At 46.5% G+C, this 18,844-nt stretch overlaps 1 protein-coding gene and 1 pseudogene across 10 annotated transcripts in view; both read left to right on the plus strand.

Moving 5' to 3' along the window:
• Nucleotides 1-18,844, plus strand: part of FBRSL1 (fibrosin like 1) — a 736,960-nt gene that overhangs the window by 155,743 nt on the left and 562,373 nt on the right. The window lies entirely within an intron of this gene.
• LOC114809494 lies at nucleotides 17,571-17,681 on the plus strand (annotated as a pseudogene).

The following is an 18,844-nucleotide window of genomic DNA, read 5'->3' on the forward strand; positions in this document are numbered from 1 at the left end:
CCTCTAAATTTTTCTTTTACCCCTCAAGTTCTGTAGTCCTAACTGAAGTTCCTACAGAAGCATCTCCTTTCCTTTGTTGAATAATCATTTTGACTCCGGCCATCCTCCTTATCCTCCTCATTGGTACAGCAGGTCTCAAATCTGCTGCAGGGTTGAACTCCTGAGTTCACCCAGCTGTCTGAAGTTTATCATGAGGAGCAAAGGACTTTTGTTATGGATTTGACTTGCATGCCCTTCTGGCAGATGGGCTATAGGCCTTGAGAGAAATCTTTGTATTCTACAACAAACAGCCTGTGCTCTAGGTCAGCATGGTCTTGAAGGGTGAAAACTTGAGGATTAGGCCTCTCATTCATTCACACGTATTTATTGAGCACTTTCTGTGTGCAGAGCACTGTACTAAACTCTTGGAGGAGTACAATGTAACAATAAACAGACACGTTCTCTGCCCGCAATGATCGGAAGCATGTCCTTAGGCCAAGAAGCTTGTATGTGGTGTTTTTTCTTTCCTGGGTATGTTTGTTCCCCAAAAGCCAGATATTTTTATGCTGTTTGGATCCAGTTTTGGTTTCATTTTATATAAGGAACCGCATCTTCTGTAGTCTCACAATGGCAAAATATTAACCCGAAGACCCACGTCCTGTTTTAATGAATTCTTGGATCCCTGAACATGCACAGTCTCTCTCACTAATTCTTCAGTGGATTCCGCCCCCATCCTCCCCTAATCCTCCTTTTAAAGTGGAAGTTCAGTGGTATTTACTAGTTTGATGCAGTCTCCTCCTCTAGACTGTAATCTCTCTTGTGGGCAGGGATTGAGTCTACCAACTGTGTTGCACTGTACTTTCCCAAGGCCTCAGTACAGTCTGCATACAATCAATCAGTGGTATTTATTGAGCACTTATGTGTAGAGCACTGTACTAAGCACTTGGGAGGATGCAGTACATCAGAGTTGGCAGAAACATTCCCTGCCCAGTCTAGAGGACACATTAAGCATTCAGTAAATCAGTCAGTCAATTTATTGAGTGCTTATTATATGCAGAGTACTGTACTAAGTGCTTCAGAAATTATGCCTTTGATTGAATGCCCAACCCAGTGTGGGACCAGTTCTGCCTTCCACTCCTGTCATGTGCTAATCTGCAATACCTCTCCCTCTTGATGAGTGTTTTCCATGGGCTTTTCTGCTCAGATTCCCTCTGCCTAGTGCATGGGAAGTCCTTTTGTGAATCTGTAACTTGATGGCTAGAGGCTTGCAGTTTTTTCTCCTCTGCAGATTTTTAGAGCTTTATCTGGGGTCATGTCCCTTCTCTAGAAGTGTTCTTGTCTGTAAACCCTCAGATAATCCGATTGCCGATCAGAGAATCTGTTAAATTCCCCAAAGCCTAAGTATTCCTCTGCTTTTTCACCTCTGTGACACTAAATTGTTTCAAGATCTTAACTGCTCTTTCTTTCCCCGGCGATCCATGGAGTCGCTATGAATCGGAAACAACTCGACGGCATTAATAATAATAATACATGTATGCTATGGGGATGGGAGGGAGGATGAATGAAGGAGCAAATGAAAGCAGCACAGAAGGGAGTGGGAGAAGAGGAGAGGAGGGTTTAGTCAGGGAAGGTGTCTTGGAGGAGATGTGCCTTTAATAAGGTTTTGAAGGGGGGAGAGCTTCCTGATGGGGACAGCAGTGGTCTGCTGGATGTGAGGGCGAGGGAGTCCCAGACAGAAGGTAGGGCCTGAGCCAAAGGACAAGGACGAGACAGTGAGTAGCAAAACTCCCAGCTTCCCTTCCCTGTAGCATGACCAAAAATGAAAGACTTCTCCTACCTCATCTCCACCTCCTTCCCTGCCACCCTCCCCCCACAACTCTTTGTCCACCAAACACAATACAAGACTCTCCTGGATTTTTCTCCTGTCTTCAGCAAGATTGCTTGACATGATGAATGGGTGGATTCAGCTGAAGGCTGGATGGAAATTGTAAAATGCCCAGAGTTAACTTTCTTGACTTTTCTTCTCCTTAGAAAACTGTTTTCCTTGGGAAAACCCAAATATTTTTGTTCTTCATGTTCTCCATTTTCTTTCAGTTCACAGCTTCCTTTATAGCTATCTCTTTCTTTCCCATTCCCCTTTTGATCTCATTTTATCAAAGTAGGGTTCGTTATTACAGATACTTGTGAATGTAAGAAAGTAATCGTGGGGTGATGGGGAGAAATGCAGGTACATTTTCCTCATTATGAGGAAAGCTGAGCTGACAATCAGTGATATTTATTGAGTGCCTACCTTGTGCAGAGCACTGTACTAAGCAGTTGAGAGAGTACAATATAACAGAGTTGGAAGCTATGTTCCCTGACCACAAAGAGCTTACACCTAGAGGACCTTACAGTCTCTAGTTAGGATCTTCTGGTTCCCATTTTTCTACCCTATTGTCCTTTAAGAAGGGCTTCTGATTGATGCCCTCCTTCTCTAGACACCACTACATCCACTTCAGCCAGGTTCTTTACCAAAGATCCTCTTATTTCTAAGCATGACATTTGGTCCTCAGATGAGTGGGTGTCTGTGAAATTTCATTTCGGCTCTTATCATGTACATCTGTCATCCAACTGGCAAAGCTGATTTCTTTCCTCACACAGAAAATGCATCTGGGGGTGAGGAAAGGAATGATAGAGTTAGGAGAAGCAACATGGCCTAATGGAAAGAGCTCGGGCCTGGGAGTTAGAAGAACTGGGTTCTAACCCTGTCTCTGCCCTTTGCCTGTGAGTGACCTTGGACAATGTCTCTGTGTCTCAGTTTCCTCATCTCTGAAATGAGGATTCAATATCTGTTCTCCCTTCCTCTTAGGTTGTGAGTCCCATGAGGAACAGGGACTGTGTATGACCAGATTATCTTGTGCCTACCCCAGAGTCTAAAAAGGTGCTTGGCACATTACAAGTGTTCATTAAATACCAGCATTATCATTAGTATTATTGTTATCATGATTATTTTGTGTCTTGTGAGTCTTAAGGACTGAGAACCGTGCCTTTTCCCCACTGGTGTTTTTGAAATGTCCAAGTCCAAGTTAGATTCAGAATTATTATTTGTCACCAAACGTTTTACCCACCGCAACAGAGCCATTTTCTCTGAACCCCAATTAAACCACCTTCTCCAAAGCCTGCAGCCCTCTTTCCCTGGTGTACAATGACTAACTCATTTATGTTTGTTCTTGAGAATCTGCCTGTTCCTTGTGACTAAGACACTCGGTGATGCCACAGTCTGATGTTTCTGACATCACAATGGCTTCCTTCAGGCTGAATCGTGATGTGACAAACACTAGCTTGTGACAATGTGGAATGAATTGGGGCCAGTGGACTGATTACAAAAGAAGAGATGGGTATACGTGAGCTATTGCGGGCATGCATGCACGCGCGCGCACACACACACACGCAGTGACTCAGAACTGTTCTTTGCCAGGATTATAAAAGGCTATTCAGAAATGACCCGGCTTCCTCTCCAGGCATAGGAGTTGTTATTAAACCAAGTCCAGAAGCACTCAGCAGAGCTGAAATTACAGGACCCACTACTTTAAAAGGTTCACTGAAATGAACACATCTCCTGAACCTGTGAGATACTGCCCCTCCCCCAGCCTGACCCCAACTGAGCAGATCTTGCATAGATGAGCCTTCTTTAAAATATTTAATTGAATGTTTAAATACACATTTTAAAATGGGATTTTGTTTGCAATGTCACTTGAAGTACTATCACTTTTAAAAACTAGCTGGGCCAGTTTCTTTTGGAGACCTGTCCTAGCCTCTCCTTCCCACCTCCATTATCTCTGTCCCTTCTTCCTCCTCATCCCTAATATTTAAGGATTAGGCTGCAGCCTGGAAATGGTAGTTGATATGGTCTTCAACATGAGGGTGGAGTTTCCACTGGAGTTACTGTTTCCAGCTAAACATGCACTTAAATGCATAACTGTATATTATTAGAAAAGGTGTATGAAGCATGATGAAGAAGCAGTTTATCCCAGTGGAAACAGCACAGGTGTGGACTTCAGGAGACCTCACTTCTAATCCTGGCTCAGCCATCTGCCTGCTGTCACCTTGGGCAAGTCATTTAACCTGCATGGGCCTCAGTCTTATCTGTAAAATGGGGATTAAATACAAATTCTCCATCCCCCTTAGACTGGGAACCCCTTGAGGGACAGGGACTCTACCCTGTCTCTACCCCAGGGCTGGACACAATGCTTGGCACATAGGAAGCACTACAGATTCATTCATTCAATAGTATTTATTGAGCGCTTACTATGTGCAGAGCACTGTACTAAGCGCTTGGGATGAACAAGTCGGCAACAGATAGAGACAGTCCCTGCTGTTTGACGGGCTTACGGTCTAATCGGGGGAGATGGACAGACAAGAACAATGGCAATAAATAGAGTCAAGGGGAAGAACATCTCGTAAAAACAATGGCAACTAAATAGAATCAAGGCAATGTACAATTCATTAACAAAATAAATAGGGTAACGAAAATATATACAGTTGAGCGGACGAGTACAGTGCTGTGGGGATGGGAAGGGAAGGGAAGATTCCACAGTGATTATTTTTATTCTAAATGAAAGGCACCACTGTGGGTAGAGAACATGTCTACCAACTCTGTGGTACTCTCCCAAGAGCTTAGTACAGTGCTCTGCACATGGCAAGTGTTCAATAAATTCCATTGATTGATTCCTTTACAGAATTATGATGACCCAGCCTTTCAGAGGACAGCAATATCCACCCAAAGATAAAGATTTGTTAAAGGAGACAGAAAGAATGGTGCCCATCTTCTACCTGAACTTTCTGGTTCAGCACCTCATCCTCCCCTTCTCCCCCTTCCCCTGTCCCTTCAGACTTCGTTCCCTGCCCATTGAAGGGAAAGGAACAGGATTATAAAATAACCAGGGTGTTCATCTATCCCAGCAGCTGTCATAATGTTGTTCAGTGGCCCCTTTGGTTTGGTTAACAAATTATTTCTAACATTTCAGCTCTGATCCTGTGAGAAGGAATTAACATTTTGGCAGCTGGGCTTCATTCAGAGGAGGGAAAAAATGAGCATTTGTTGGCGAGGTAGGGGTGGCGGTGGGGTTGGGGGAGGAGTGGATCCCACCCAAAGCTCTGTTCTCTCCGCTGGTTTGACCTTAATTACTCTCCGCATCCCGAGGCCTTGTCTGCCCTGGAGAGGACCAGGCCCGGAGGGCCTGCTTCCTGGCCATTGAGTGATGTGCTAAGTAAGTGGAAATGATAATGCCCGGTGACAAAGCAGCTGTAATAGACTTTCTGTGGCATGAGTGAAGGAGCCCTTAATTAGAATTGAAGGTTATTCTTGCTGTGGGATATGGTTCAAAAGCCCATGCAGTTTTTCTTCCAAGTTTTGTTTGGTGAAATGCTGCCAGCAAAGATGTGTGAGGTAATTCCCAATGATCTTATATATGAAACCTCAAAGAGGGCTAGGATGGCACCTCTTTACAATCAACTCCTTTTTGACCAGAGCCTCCCTTTGGTGGAGAGTGTCTCTACACTACTGTGTAATTTAGGCCTCTTCCAAAAGACATCCTGACAAAGAACTTCCTGACAGCAAAGGATCCCAAAATTAGTTCCTTCCATTTCATTATGAGGCAGTTGGGCTCTGTATCTGTTATATACAGACCCCGTCAGTGATGGAAGGGATGGACCCTGTAAATGATGGATGGCAGCTGGAGGTGGTTGGGGGCGAGCCATGATGGTGGTGTGGCGGCAGGGCTGTCAGCGTGGCCAGAGAACAGCCCTGGGGAGGCTGGGGGAAGGAGAGTCAGGAAGGCTGGAGGTTGCAGGGGTGTAATCAGAGACCTTACCTGGGAACCTTCAAGCCCTTTGGGGGCACTCACACCCTAAGCCGTCTCCCATTGTGCTCGTAAAGTGGTTGCTCCATTTTGGGGGAGTCTTTTGGTAGCATGTTTCCTCCTGGGTTGGGGAGTAGCTGTATTATCACATCCTTCTTTTCCTGGGGAAACTGAGGCCCAGGACCATAAATCCAGGAGGAGAACTAGGACCAGTTGCCTAGTTTTCTGATTCTCAATTCAGACCACTCATGATAAAACCCCATGATCCCAGCATTTTGTGAAGAGTTAGCATTTGTGGGAAACTCATTTGTCAGATGGGGGAAAACCGAGACTGCTTAGCGGCTTCAGTGGGAAAACTAGAGCCATCATCCAAGAACCTTGGCTCCCCAGAATTCCTCAAGAGGCTCTCAGCTGTCTCCAGCAGCCCCGGGAATAATGCCAATATTGATGTTCACAAAGTCTCTTGAATTTCTACAACCCCTTTCCTCTGCCAAGCTCAAAGTTGGGGTCCAAGCAGTGACAGCAAGCAGTCACGTGTACCCTTTAGAATCTGCCTAATTAATTCCCAGTGTATCGCTCCTGCAGATTACGATGGTCATGGTAGATATGGTTTGCCAATATCAGAAAAAGGCCTAGAAGTTCAAAGTCTCAAGCGCTGCCCCTAGGATTAGCCAATCCTGCAGTTTTGAGATCAACAGAGTTTGCCAGCCCCTTGGAAAAGACCCGGGCCAATGCCTTCATAGGTTTCCAAAGAAAGCATCTAGCTTTTATCCCTATAGTCTTTAGGGCGGGATTTCCAACCTTGCTCAAACAATCAATCAATCAGTGGTATTCATTGAGGGCTTACTGTGAGCAGAGCATTGTACTAAACTCTTGGAAGAGTCCAATACAACAAAGTAGGTAAACACTCTCCTGGCCCACAAGTATACAATCTATAAGAATGCTCCTCCCAGGTGTCCAACTCTTTATTAACCAGGAGCCTACACATTGCAGAGAATGTGCTTGGGAGAGAACAGTACAATAAAGCCTAGTGAGAAGCAGCTTGGCCTTGTGGATAGAGCATGGGCCTTGGAGTCAGAAGAACCTGAGTTCTAATCCCAGCTGCTCCATTTGTCTGTTGTATAACCTTGGGTGAGTCACTTCACTTCTCTGCTCCTTAGTTACCTCATCTTTAAAATGGGGATTAAGACTGTGAGCCCCATCTGGGACAGGGACTGTGCCCAACCCCATTTGCTTGTATCCACCCAATGCTTAATACTGTGCCTGGTGCATAGTAAGCCTTTAACAAATGCCACAATTATTAAAGACATGGCCCCTGCCCTCATGGAGGTCTTAGGCTAAAGGGGGAGGCAGGCAGAAGTGGATAAGTGAACAGAACCCAGAGGTCACTATATTCATCAGCACTGAGAATAGCTTTTGAATGACACAATTTGGGGTGGTGGAAACAAATCAAGGAATGTGACAGGATCAGAGAATTTCCTTGCAAAACTGGAAAAAGATTTAGGGAGTAGTTATTGTGTGCAGAACACTATCCTAAATTCTGTGGTCGGGGAGGGGGGTGAGTAAAATATAATAGAGTTGGTAGACATGTTCCCTGCCCACAGCGAGCTTTCAGTCTAGAAGGGGAGACAGATATGAAACTATATTATGGATTTGTACATGTGGGACTGTTGGACTGAGGCAAATATTTCTGATCTGTTTCTTCTAAAATCTCCCCTGTCACTCCTGAGTCTTGCTTGCTCTCCCTGCCTCCTCTCCTGAAATTCCCACCTGTATTCTGGATGTAAAGGAGGTATTTAGGGAAGGAAAACACATTCCTGGTGTTCCACATCCTAGTTGGGAAAATGTGAAACTAAAACAAGATCCTGAAAGAGAGGGAGAGCAACACGGATGGATGGAGCATGAACCTGGGAGTCAGAAGTACCTGGGTTCTAATCTTGGCTCTACCACTTATCTGCTATGTGATCTTGGGCAAATCACCTCACTTCTCTGTATCTCAGTTACCTCATCAGTGAAATGGGGATGAAGACTGTAAATCCCATGTGGGACATGGACTATATTCAACTTGATTACCTGGTATCGATCTCAGTGCTTAAAACAGTGCCTGACACATAGCATTTAACAAATATCATAAAAAAGAGAGAGCGAGAGAAGTGAAATTAGCCATAACTGGCCTAGACTTTTCTGCGCAAAAATACAATAGTAATTTTTACTGCAAAGGATTGAAAAGATCATACCCACCTCACCACTTTGCAGGATTATAGCGGGAATTTAAGCTTACGTGTTTTGCTTCCACACACCATTAAGTGCAGCTCTTGCTCATTCAGCTCCCACAGTTGGAAGGTAAATTTCCACTGCATTACAGAGAAGATGGGTATACACTTGTGTGTGTGTGTGTGTGTGTGTGTGTGTGTATGAGAGAGAGAGATACACACATGTATGGGTTGGAGTGGAGGGGGAATCAGAATCTGAATTGGTTGAAACCTCTTTTGGGGCCAGGTGCCCACAGGAAGAATAATATTGAACTTGCTGAGTTAAAACCAATCCTTTGTGAAGTAATCATTTTCCTCCCCAATTAAAAACTGTCCCAAATCATTTTTAACTCTAAGGCCCCCTTGTCAGTGCCTGGAATTTGCAGAAGATTCATTAACATCGTTTGCTCTTTCCCCCGTCATGTTGTGCAAAAATGCTACCTCAATATGCCAAGGGCAGCTCAGCTTCTCTACCCAGTGAAGCAGTGTAAACTAGTGCTGGGCTGCAGTGATCTCTGAGGGACTGCCCAAATACCCTCAAGGGGTTTAGGAGAATTGAAGTATCTTGAATCCTGTTAGTGCTGCTCCCCATTCTCCCCAGCTCCTTGAGGGCCAAGATTATGTCTACCAATTCTATTGTATCATACTTTCTCAAGATCTTAGTACAGTGTTCTGTACACAGTAAGTGCTCAGTAAATACCATTGATGGATTGCCTGAATTTCTGAGCAGAGCCAAATTCTCAGTATGTCAATCCCTTAGCCGAATTCTCAGGGATGGAGCCTCATGCTATTGGTGGATTATTTTGATATCACTAAGGGGATGTAGTTTGTAGCTGATCAGTGCTGCTCATTCCCTACCCTGGAAAAGTGCAGTTTACCTCACAAGACACCCGGACAATCTCCAGATGTGCTGTGGGGGAGCTCAACCATACTTCAGCCGAGCTGACTTTGTCTCCAGTTGCTAGGAAGAACCATTGAAGTGCAAAAAATGTCTTTCTGGGAGAGGTAGAGAAGACTTCTCTATCAATCAGTGGTATTCATGAAAGTGCTTACTGTGTGCTGAAGACTGTAATGATAACAGTAATAATAATTATAGTATTTGTTAAGCACTTACTATGTGCCAGACACTGTACTAAGTGCTAGGTGGAAACGAGCAAGTCAGTTTGGACACAGTCCCTGTCCCACGTGGAGCTCACAGTCTCACTCCCCATTTTACAGATGAGGGAACTGAGACCCAGAGAAGTGAAGTGACTTGCCCAAGGTCACACAGCAGACAAGTGGCAGAGCTGGGATTAGTACCCATGACCTTCCGACTCCCAGGCCCATGCTCCATCCACTATGCCATGCTGCTTCAGGAAAATAAAGTGCAACAGAGTTGGTAGACACGATCTCTCCCCCTCTATCTTGTGGGTAGGGAATTTGTCTGGTTACTGTTATATTGTACTCACCCAGGAACTTAGTACAGAGCTCTGCATAGTAAGTGCACAGTAAATATGTTTGACTGACTGCCAGAAAGGATCTTACAGTCTACGGGGGACGACAGACATTAAAGTAGATTAGGGAGGGGGAGATAGAGTATAAGAATATTTATATAAGTATTGTGGGGCTGGGTTGAGCATCAAAGTGCTAAAGGGGTACCCAGCCAAGTCTAGAATGGTTTCAGAGCTGTTACATCTAGAGGGAGAAGCCTGAGCTGGTGCCCCCTTGGAAAGCCCTGCTAGAAATTCTAGAATTAACTAATTCATCTGCTACAACCAATGGGTTCCTGCAGGAAGGACCTGGGCCATTCAGTTTTCAATGCTTTCTGCTGCTTGGGCCTATCCATTCATGTGTGCCTGTCTCACTCTTTCTCTTCCTCTCCCTTTGTCTCAAATTAGTAGCACAATTAAAGTGTGAAGTTCCTTGGCAGCGCACCAGTAATTACTGTACAATGGGAGAGAAAAGCTTGTTCCAAGCTGGACCAGATAACAGCTGTAATTCAGAGACTTGGGAAGATGTCTGGCCGGCGGCAGGTGGCCGGGGCTAGACTGCATCTCTTCTCCGGGGTCCCCTGGACCCCACAAGCTCATCAGTAGGAGGAGCACTGATTAAGTGCCCACTTGGTGTGGGCACTATCCTGTGCTCTTGGGGAGTACAAAAGTGACTCTTTCCCCATCAGTTGGAACATGGCACATGTTCAATAACCTCCTGCTTTTTTTTCCAAGTATTTGTTAAGTGCTTACTCTGTGATAGACACTGTACTAAGCGCTGGTGTAGATACAAGATAATCAGATTGGGCACAGTCCACGTCCCATGTGGGGCTCACGATCTTAATCCTCATTTTAAAGATAAGGTGGCCGAGGCATAGAGAAGTTAAGTGACTTGCCCAAGGTCACCAGCAGACAAGAACCCAGGTCTTTCTGATTCCCAGGCTCTGTTTCTGTCTACTAAGCCATGCTGCTTTCACTTGGCCTTTGCCCGCTTCTGCTGGATCATTCCTTCCTTGTGCCTTCTATGGAAGCCTGACAAGACAGCAAGTTTGTGCTCACTTTGTAATAATTATACTAACTGTAGTATTTGGTAAATTCTTACTATCAGTGCTTGGGGCACTGTGTTCAGTGCTGGGTTAAATATGACAATCAGATCAGGCACAGTTCATGTCCCACATGGGGCTCACAGTCTGCATCATCTAGTCCACTTTTCTGCTGTGTAACCCTGGGCAAGTCACTTCACTTTTCTGTGCCTCAATTGCCTCATCTGCAAAATGGAGATTAGGGCTGTGAGCCCCATGTGGGGCATGGACTGTGTCCAACCTGAGTCCTTGTGTCTACCCCAGTGCTTAGAATAGTGCCTGGAACATAGTAAGTGCTTAACAAGTACCTTTTAAAAAAACAAAGCCAAACAAACAGGTATTTAATTCCCATTTCACTTTTGGGGAAGCAGGGACCCAGTGGTTAAGCACCTTCCCCAAAGTCACGCAGCCAGCACATGGCAAAGCTGGGATTAAAACCCAGGTCTCGGGATTTATGGTCCTGTGGCTCTTCTCACTAGGCCGTGCTTCTCTTCCAGCATGGATTCCTGAAGCTTAGGAAGAAAAAGCCATTTACTAACTTTGGAAACAGCTAAGTTGTCAAATCTTGGAACAAAGGGCAAGGCTGCCTGATCCTTTGGATGGGAAACTAGCATAGCCCTAATCTCTTTTGTGAAGCTAAACCTGTAGGGTTTGGCCTGTTGGGCCTTGAACATTTAAAACTGACATCACTTGCTGTCAAACCTCATCCAGCATGGCACCAGGTGAAAATCAGTCTCCGCCTTATAATGCTGTGGGACTTCTGACCCTGCTTCAGGGGCCGGACCCTTGGCCAGCAAGAACCTGGAGGAAAGCTTGCTGGCCAGCAGGGAGAATTTGTTGGCCATTTTTGGAAAGAAGAAGGATTGTGCGAAGGCAAGTTGCAGCAATCAGGAAATCTTATTCATTGAGCTTCTACTATATGCACAGTGCTATACCATGTGCCTGGTAAAGTACAATACGTCATAGATGGAATCTCTGCCTGTTAAGCGCACAGTAAATACCTCTGATTAATCCTGCTCTTTCTCCTGTCATTCCCCCATTTTTCTTTATGGTGTGTCTTATGCTATTATGTCTGAAGCAGATTCCTGAAGGAAGGGACCAATTCTCAAGTTTTCGTGGCTAAGATATTCCCCAGGGTAAACCACCCCACAAATCTTGCAAGAGTTTCTTGAGAACAGCAATCTTGTCATTTATTGTCCTCAACAAAAGCCCTGTCAGTACTAGGCACCCAATAAATAATAGTTATTAAAAAAAATCCTTAACCTGCAACATTGTCCACGCATTAATCAGTCATATTATTGAGCACTTACTAGGTGCAGAGCACTGTACTAAGCACTTGGGAGAGTACAGTATAACAGAGATGGGCCATCAATCCATCATTTGTATTAAGTGCCTACTGTGTGCAGAGCACTGTACTAAGCACTTGGGTGAGTACAGTATAAGAGAATTGGACCATCTTCCTGTGGCCCAGCTATGGTGTCAAAAAGGGAAATGGTAACAGTAATTTAAGAACCCTAGGTCAATATTGGGGTTGTGAGTTAAATTTTAAACAAATTTGCCCAGTCTGATTTCTTTTAAGCCCAATCTAATTTTGCATATGCTGGGCCCCTATACTTATTTATGACCATTTTGATCGATCAATCAATCAATCGATGATATTTATGAGCATTTTCTGTGTACAGAGCATTGTACCAAGTACTTGGGAGAGTACAATGCAACAGAGTTGGTAGGTACGTTCCCTGCCCTCAAGGATCTTACAATCTAGAGGGCTAGACAGACATAAATATAAATAAAGCTCCATCTCCCCAGCCTTTTTCCTTCTACCTTCCACAACTTCTTTTGTGCCACTCCATCCCTCTCCTCACCTTTCTTAATCTAAGACTAAGAAACATCATAGGGAAGTCAAAGAACATGTACTCCCCGAACACTCATTTTATTGCCATTTTATTTCCAGGCACCCCCAAACTCAGACTGCCCCATTCCCTCTAGTATGGCATAGTGAATAGTACACAGGCCTGGGATGTAGAAGGTCTTGGGTTCTGCCACTTGACTGCTGTGTGACCTTGGGCAAGTCACATCACTTCTCTGTGCCTCAGTTACCTCATCTGTAAAATGAGGATTGAGACTGTGAACCTCTTGTGGGATAGGGACTGTGCCCAACCCGATTTTCCTGTATCCACCCCAGTGCTTAGTAAAGTGCCTGGCACATAGTAAGTGGTTAACAAATACCATAATTATTGTTATTATTATCTCTTCCCTTCTCTACCTTGTGGAATAGGAATCTGATGCTCACTCTCTCTAGGTGTCTAACCCAAGCAGTAGGAGAGGAGAAAATCTCCCAGTAGTTTCCATGGAAAGCCCTCTAAAGTGAATGAACTGAATGCAACCTGAGTGTGATTTCTAAGCACCACGGTACTGCTGTTCAGCTCTCCCTGTGCTCAGTCGTAGGGTTAATTGTTGAGTAATTAGTGCTGCATTTCAAAGGCATTATATGACAAATTAGCTCAGGTATCTTAAGTAGCCTCACCTCACACACTAACACAGGAAAACCCCCTCCCCCTTTTTTTTCTTTGCGTGACTGGATTGGACAGAGCCTCTGAGATATTGTGTAAAACGGCAGCCCGCACAGTTTAAAGTAATCTGTCATTAATTCAGCTAATAAATCACAGCGTAAGAACAAGAGTCTTGCAAGATTAACATCTACAATCAATTGGGAATTACAACATTGGCTTTCATAGCCAAAGCTGATCGTTAAGTCACTGAAAATTTATTGCCTTACAGATCTGCGTATAAAAGAGTATGTTGACTTGAAGCCTTTATAGATCGAACTTATTATTATTGGATATTCACAGCTTTTTGAAGAAAGGTTAAATAAGTGCATTTACTGCCCGCCAAGCCCTCCTCCAATTAGGAGACATGGACAAGCGGGTTCCAGGTCAGCCGTTAATTTCAATTTATTTTCTCCTCTTGCATGGAGGAGAATGGGAAATAATGTGCCGTTGTTGCCTTTTTCTCCCTTTGGGGAACCTTAAAAGAATCTTCATGTTCAATCTCTCGGGAAGCTTGATGGGTCGTTCACTTCAACAAGACAAAATCTGAAAGATTAACACTCTATCAAAAGGGGCCGGTGTTTTGTTTTGTTTGGTACTGTTTTCTGCCCCCAAATCAACCAGACCACAGCCCTCTTGAAAGCCTACCTCCTTTGGGATGCCTTCCCAGAGTAATTCCCAGCATTTCTAGAAGCAACATGGCTTAGTGGCTTGAGCCCAGGCCTGGGAGTCAGAAGGTCATGGGTTCTAATCCTGGCTCTGCTGCTTGTCTGCTGTGTGATCTTGGCCAAGTCATTTAACTTTGCTGTGCCTGAATTCCCTCATCTTTAAAATGGGAATTAAGACTCTGAGCCCTATGGGAGCAGGGCTAATGTCCAACCTGATGATCTTGTATCTACCCCAGTGCTTAGAACAGTGCCTGGCAAATAGCTATTTCCTACCCAGTATGAGCATGTAATGCTCTTGGCTGCTATGAAGGAATCAGTCTTGATGGGCTAGTCTGTCTCCACAGGGCTAATGGGAGGGACTGGGTCAGCTCTGTCTGCTCTGCTACCATGCCAACCTTGAAGTTGGGCAGGGGTTCTAGAGAGGAGAGCCCAGGGTAGGTACATAAGTATTTTTGGCTCTCACTAGACGTCAGTCCAGACGTCTCCCCAGAACTAGTTTGGGCTTGACTCTCCCTGAAGACTCTTGAGATGATTTGACCCAGAATCTGCCAGGAAACTAATTTGAGCATGGGGCTCAGTGCCGAGTGCTGCAGACTGTCATGCAACCTTAATGAAATGGGTATTTCCAACCATTTTCAATCAGGTGTAGCCAATTATATGGCAAGATAATAGCATCAGGATGGAGTCATCTCCCTGCCCCTCCCTTCCTCTTGCTGTCCGATTAAGGTTGTCTTCTCATCAGATCATGGGGAGGAAGTCTAGTTTGGTACTTTGCCAGAAGGGTGATGCTGCAGTGTCTCTTTCCATAGAAATGCATGACCACCCTAATCAACCAAATTTGCTACAGTGATCTCCTGTCCAGCAGGAGATCACAGTTTCCCTTCACAGTTCACACCTTCCACTTCTCTGAAGCCTACAGCCTTGACATTATACTTGTTTTCTCCCCATCTTTCAACCCCGTATTCAATTTGCCACTAAATCATGTATGTTTTCCCTTGCACATTTCCAGGATCCACCCCTTCTCCATCTAAACAGCCCCACACTGTTCCTGGCACTTGGCATTACATCTATCCCAGCATAGAAATGGTTCTTATTAATATTGATAGTAGTAATTATAATAATTGTGGGGGTTTTATGGTATTTAAGTGCTTACTATGTGACAGGCACTGTTCCAAGCGCTGGAGTAGACACAAATTAATCAGGTTGGACACAGTCCCTGTCCCTCATAGGGCTTGTATTCTCAATCCCCATTTCGCAGTTGAGGTAACTGAGGCACAGAAAAATTAAGAGATTTGCTCAAGGTCATGGAGCAGTCAAGTGGCAGAGCCAGGATTAAAACCCTGATCCTTCTGATGCTCAGACCTGTGCTCTATCCACTAAGCCATGTTGCTTCTCCAAGGTATTTGTTAAGTACTTGCTATGTGCCAAGCACTGTGCTAATGCTGGGGTAGGTGTAATATAGTAAGGCCGGGCACAGTTTCTGTCTCTGTCACTGTCCCATATGGAGTTCACAGTCTGAGCAAGAAGGAGAACAGGAATTTAATCCCCACCTTGCAGGTGAGGAAACTGAGGCACAGATAAGTTAAGTGAATTGCCCAAGGTCACACAGCAGGCAAGTGGCAGACTCGGTACTCGAACACAGGTCTTCAGATATCCAGGCCTGTGCTCTTTCCATTAGGCCATGGAGAGCAGAAGATGATAGGAGCTCCTTAGGTGAATAAAGTGAGCAGGGTGTGAACTTCTTCATTGGTTCCTCATTGGCTTACCACTTTTCTCTTAGTTTCTGTTCCCCCAGCCTGCCTGTGCTGGACCCTGTGACCCAGCTGGTCCAGGAATGCGGATTTCCTCTGTCTCCCTCAGCTGCAACTTAGCCCGCTCCCCCTCACCTAGAGTCAGTACAGGTTGGACTAGGCTTTGAGGAGGCCCAGTGGGGTGTTCTGCCAGCATAAAGGTCACTCTGCCAAGTGAGTGGGGGTGAACTGAGCTCCTCCTCTTCCTCCTCCTCCTCCGCCCGCCTTCCTCTGCCTCCCTCACTGACCCTCCCCCTCACCCAGCTCCAAGCCCTGGACAGAGTACGGCTCTGGCTGGAGACGGTCCAGAAGGCAGCAGGCCGAGGACAGAGCCTCTGCCTCGGGGGAGGAACAGGGCACGGGGGCGCGGGGGAGGTGATGTCAGCAACTGGGGAGACTGCCAGCCGAGCGTCATTCCCACTGCCTGCCCAGTGGCAGGGCAGCTCTGCCGCCCAGAACCCCGGGACCGCACAAAGGAAGTGAGCAGGGGATGTGGGGGAGGGAGGCTAAGGCAACAGCCCTGGCCTGGAACAGGAGCAGGACTCTGAGCCAAGAGACCCAGAAGCGAGCAGCCAGCCCGCTGCCTTACCTAAAGGGCTGAGAGGAGGGAAGGGGGCCAAGGGTAATAGGTGAAGAAGGGCCAGTGGGGCCGGGGGCCCAGGAGGGTTCCCTCCAAGCCAGGCGTGATGCCCTGTTGCCCAGGGAGCCGCCAGCCTACCGGTGGGAGCACCCCCCGCCCCCACGTTCCCTCGCAGCTGTGGCCGCCAGCGCACTTGACACGCAGAGAGCCCCTTTGTGCTGCCAACTCCCGCGTGAGCGGAGGTCAGCCAGTGAGCAGGCCTGGAATAAGCAGCTCTTGTGTCCCCTTATGTTGCTGTGATCCCTGGAACAAAGCGAGCCTTCGAGAGGCGACGGGGCCCACCGAGGCCTCTGGGATGGCAGCAGCAGAGCAGCGGAGCGGGGAGCACCGGCAACCCCGGAGAGCGGGAGGCTCCCAGCAGTTTTTCCTTTATCCATACAAATGGTTGGTTTCAGCCCCTCCCTGCCTCCCTTCCCACTGTGCCTCCCCCGCTCTGGGCCTTGGCAGGGGGTGAGTTGTGGATTAAATTCTTGGTGGAGGGTGTGGGTTGGGGAGGAGGGTTATGTGTGTGTGCCCATTTGCGTGCACACGTGCATAAAAAAGAGCTCAACATAAAGAGGGAGAGGTGTTTGTGAAAGTACCAGGAAAAGAGTCGTGAGGTCCAACAGGAGGGTTAGTGTGGGGTGAAAGCCCCTTCCCCACCCCACCCCCACCCTCCTCCCGAGTCTTCCTGCAGACCCTCCTCACCCGAGGTTCAAAAATGAACCTCCAGCCAGCCCACCTTGATCCTGGTCCCGGCGATGGCCGATCCCTGGGAGCCTGGTGGCAGAGGCCACCTGGCAAGAGGGGAGAGGCTTTTTCCCCCAAAATGGTGTCACCTGTTTCATCCTTCCCCTGTCGACCTCCATTCATTCATTCATTCACTCATTCAGCTGTATATATTGAATGTTTACTGTGTTCCGAGCACTGTACTAAGCGCTCGGAAGAACACAGTACAACAATAAATGGACAAATTCCCTGCCCGCTCAGGGATCTCTGGAGGCCACAGGTGAATATTGCCTCTTCCCTCTACCCCCACAATCTTCACCCACCTCCCCATCCTGTCTTCACTGACTTCCCACTCTGTCCTGAGCCACCTCTCCACTCTGTTCTTATCGACCTGCCTCGCTTTGTCCTCACCTTCCTCCCTCTGCTCACCCTTGTTCATCTTAAACAGGCCCCTACAGTGAAGGAGGGTGGAACCAGAGTCCAGGCTGGGAACAAATGTTCAATTTATAATCAGAATCTTCCTTACCCGCTGCACTAAACTGAGCACTTGGGAGAGGAGAGTGCAGTAAAGTAAGTAGATATGATCCAGTCAGAGGTTAGCACTCCCCTTGAGAAGGATGGAGGAGGTTCTAGTGCCCTTTACAGAACATATGTGATGTGGTTAAGCCATTGCCATCTACTTCGTCGTGGCATCTACGTTTTCCTCTACACAGTAAGCTCATCCTCTAGACTGTAAGCTTGTTGTGGGCAGGGAAGATATCTGTTTATTATTGTACTCCCCCAAGCGCTTGCACACAGTAAGTGCTCAATATGATTGTACTGTACTAAGCACTTGGGAGAGTACACTGTAACAGACACATTCCCTGACCCCAAGGAGCTTACGTTCTAGATGAGGAGACAGACAATAAAATACATTACAGTTAGTGGAAGCATATGAGTTGAAAGAGGTGCTTTGTCATCTAGCTGTCTACTTCCTCCTGCTGGTTATTTTTCGGGCCTGGGCTAATCTGCAATCTAACTTTCAAGGATGTTAGCAGCTGGGGAAACCAAGGCCAAGAGGAGAAGTCGGGGTTCTGTTGGTCTTTTCCCCACAGGTGTGTCAGGGTGACTTGCACAAGAAACTGGACTAGTGCACTGGTTGTGTCAGAGCAGGTGTCCTCACTGAGTGTCTTGGTTTGAATGTTGTTGACAAGTGAGGGATCAGGCTTTTGTCTGGATTCAGGGTAGTACATTCTCCAATGTCCCTTACAGGAGTAGAGGTGTCTCACTGAGGAGACCGATAGCGGGGGTCACCGCCAGCACTTGAGACTATCAGACACTGAGACACATGGGACATCACATACGTTACACTGGGCACAAAGCGTAACGTGGTAATGTCCCATGTGTCATTGTGACCAAGTAAACCATGTCTGCCTGAACCTAAGAGTATTTCTGGAGTTCCTGGTCGCCAGCCCGTCCCTTTTCTGAACATGCAGCTGTATGGAAGAGGTGCTTCTGCTAAAAGGATCCTGCTTGTTTGCTTGACCACGTGGGCCCCAAGCTACTGCTGTTAGCATGTAGACAGAGCCTCAAGGGATGTGGGCTTTTCTCTGCAGTCTCTAGGAGCCGGGCTTTTGGGCTCAGCGTGGCTCCAGGAGTGGAGAGGCTGGCCTTGCCCTTGGTTGGGCTTGATGACAGGGGACTCTGTACTTCTCACCTTCTGAAAAGGTGGATTGGGTGAGAGTATCAATTACAGTGGATTTGGACCTTAATGATCTTAAATGTGAATGAGGGCTTTTAAATGCCCTTTCTTTATAAGAGAAGAATCAATAGAGAAGGAAAAATGAAATTACCAAATAAACCCTTGCCCCCTGGAGGTGTAGCCAAC

The sequence above is a fragment of the Ornithorhynchus anatinus genome, chromosome 2 (genome assembly GCF_004115215.2).
Source record: "Ornithorhynchus anatinus isolate Pmale09 chromosome 2, mOrnAna1.pri.v4, whole genome shotgun sequence".
In the NCBI taxonomy this organism is placed as follows: Eukaryota; Metazoa; Chordata; class Mammalia; order Monotremata; family Ornithorhynchidae; genus Ornithorhynchus; species Ornithorhynchus anatinus.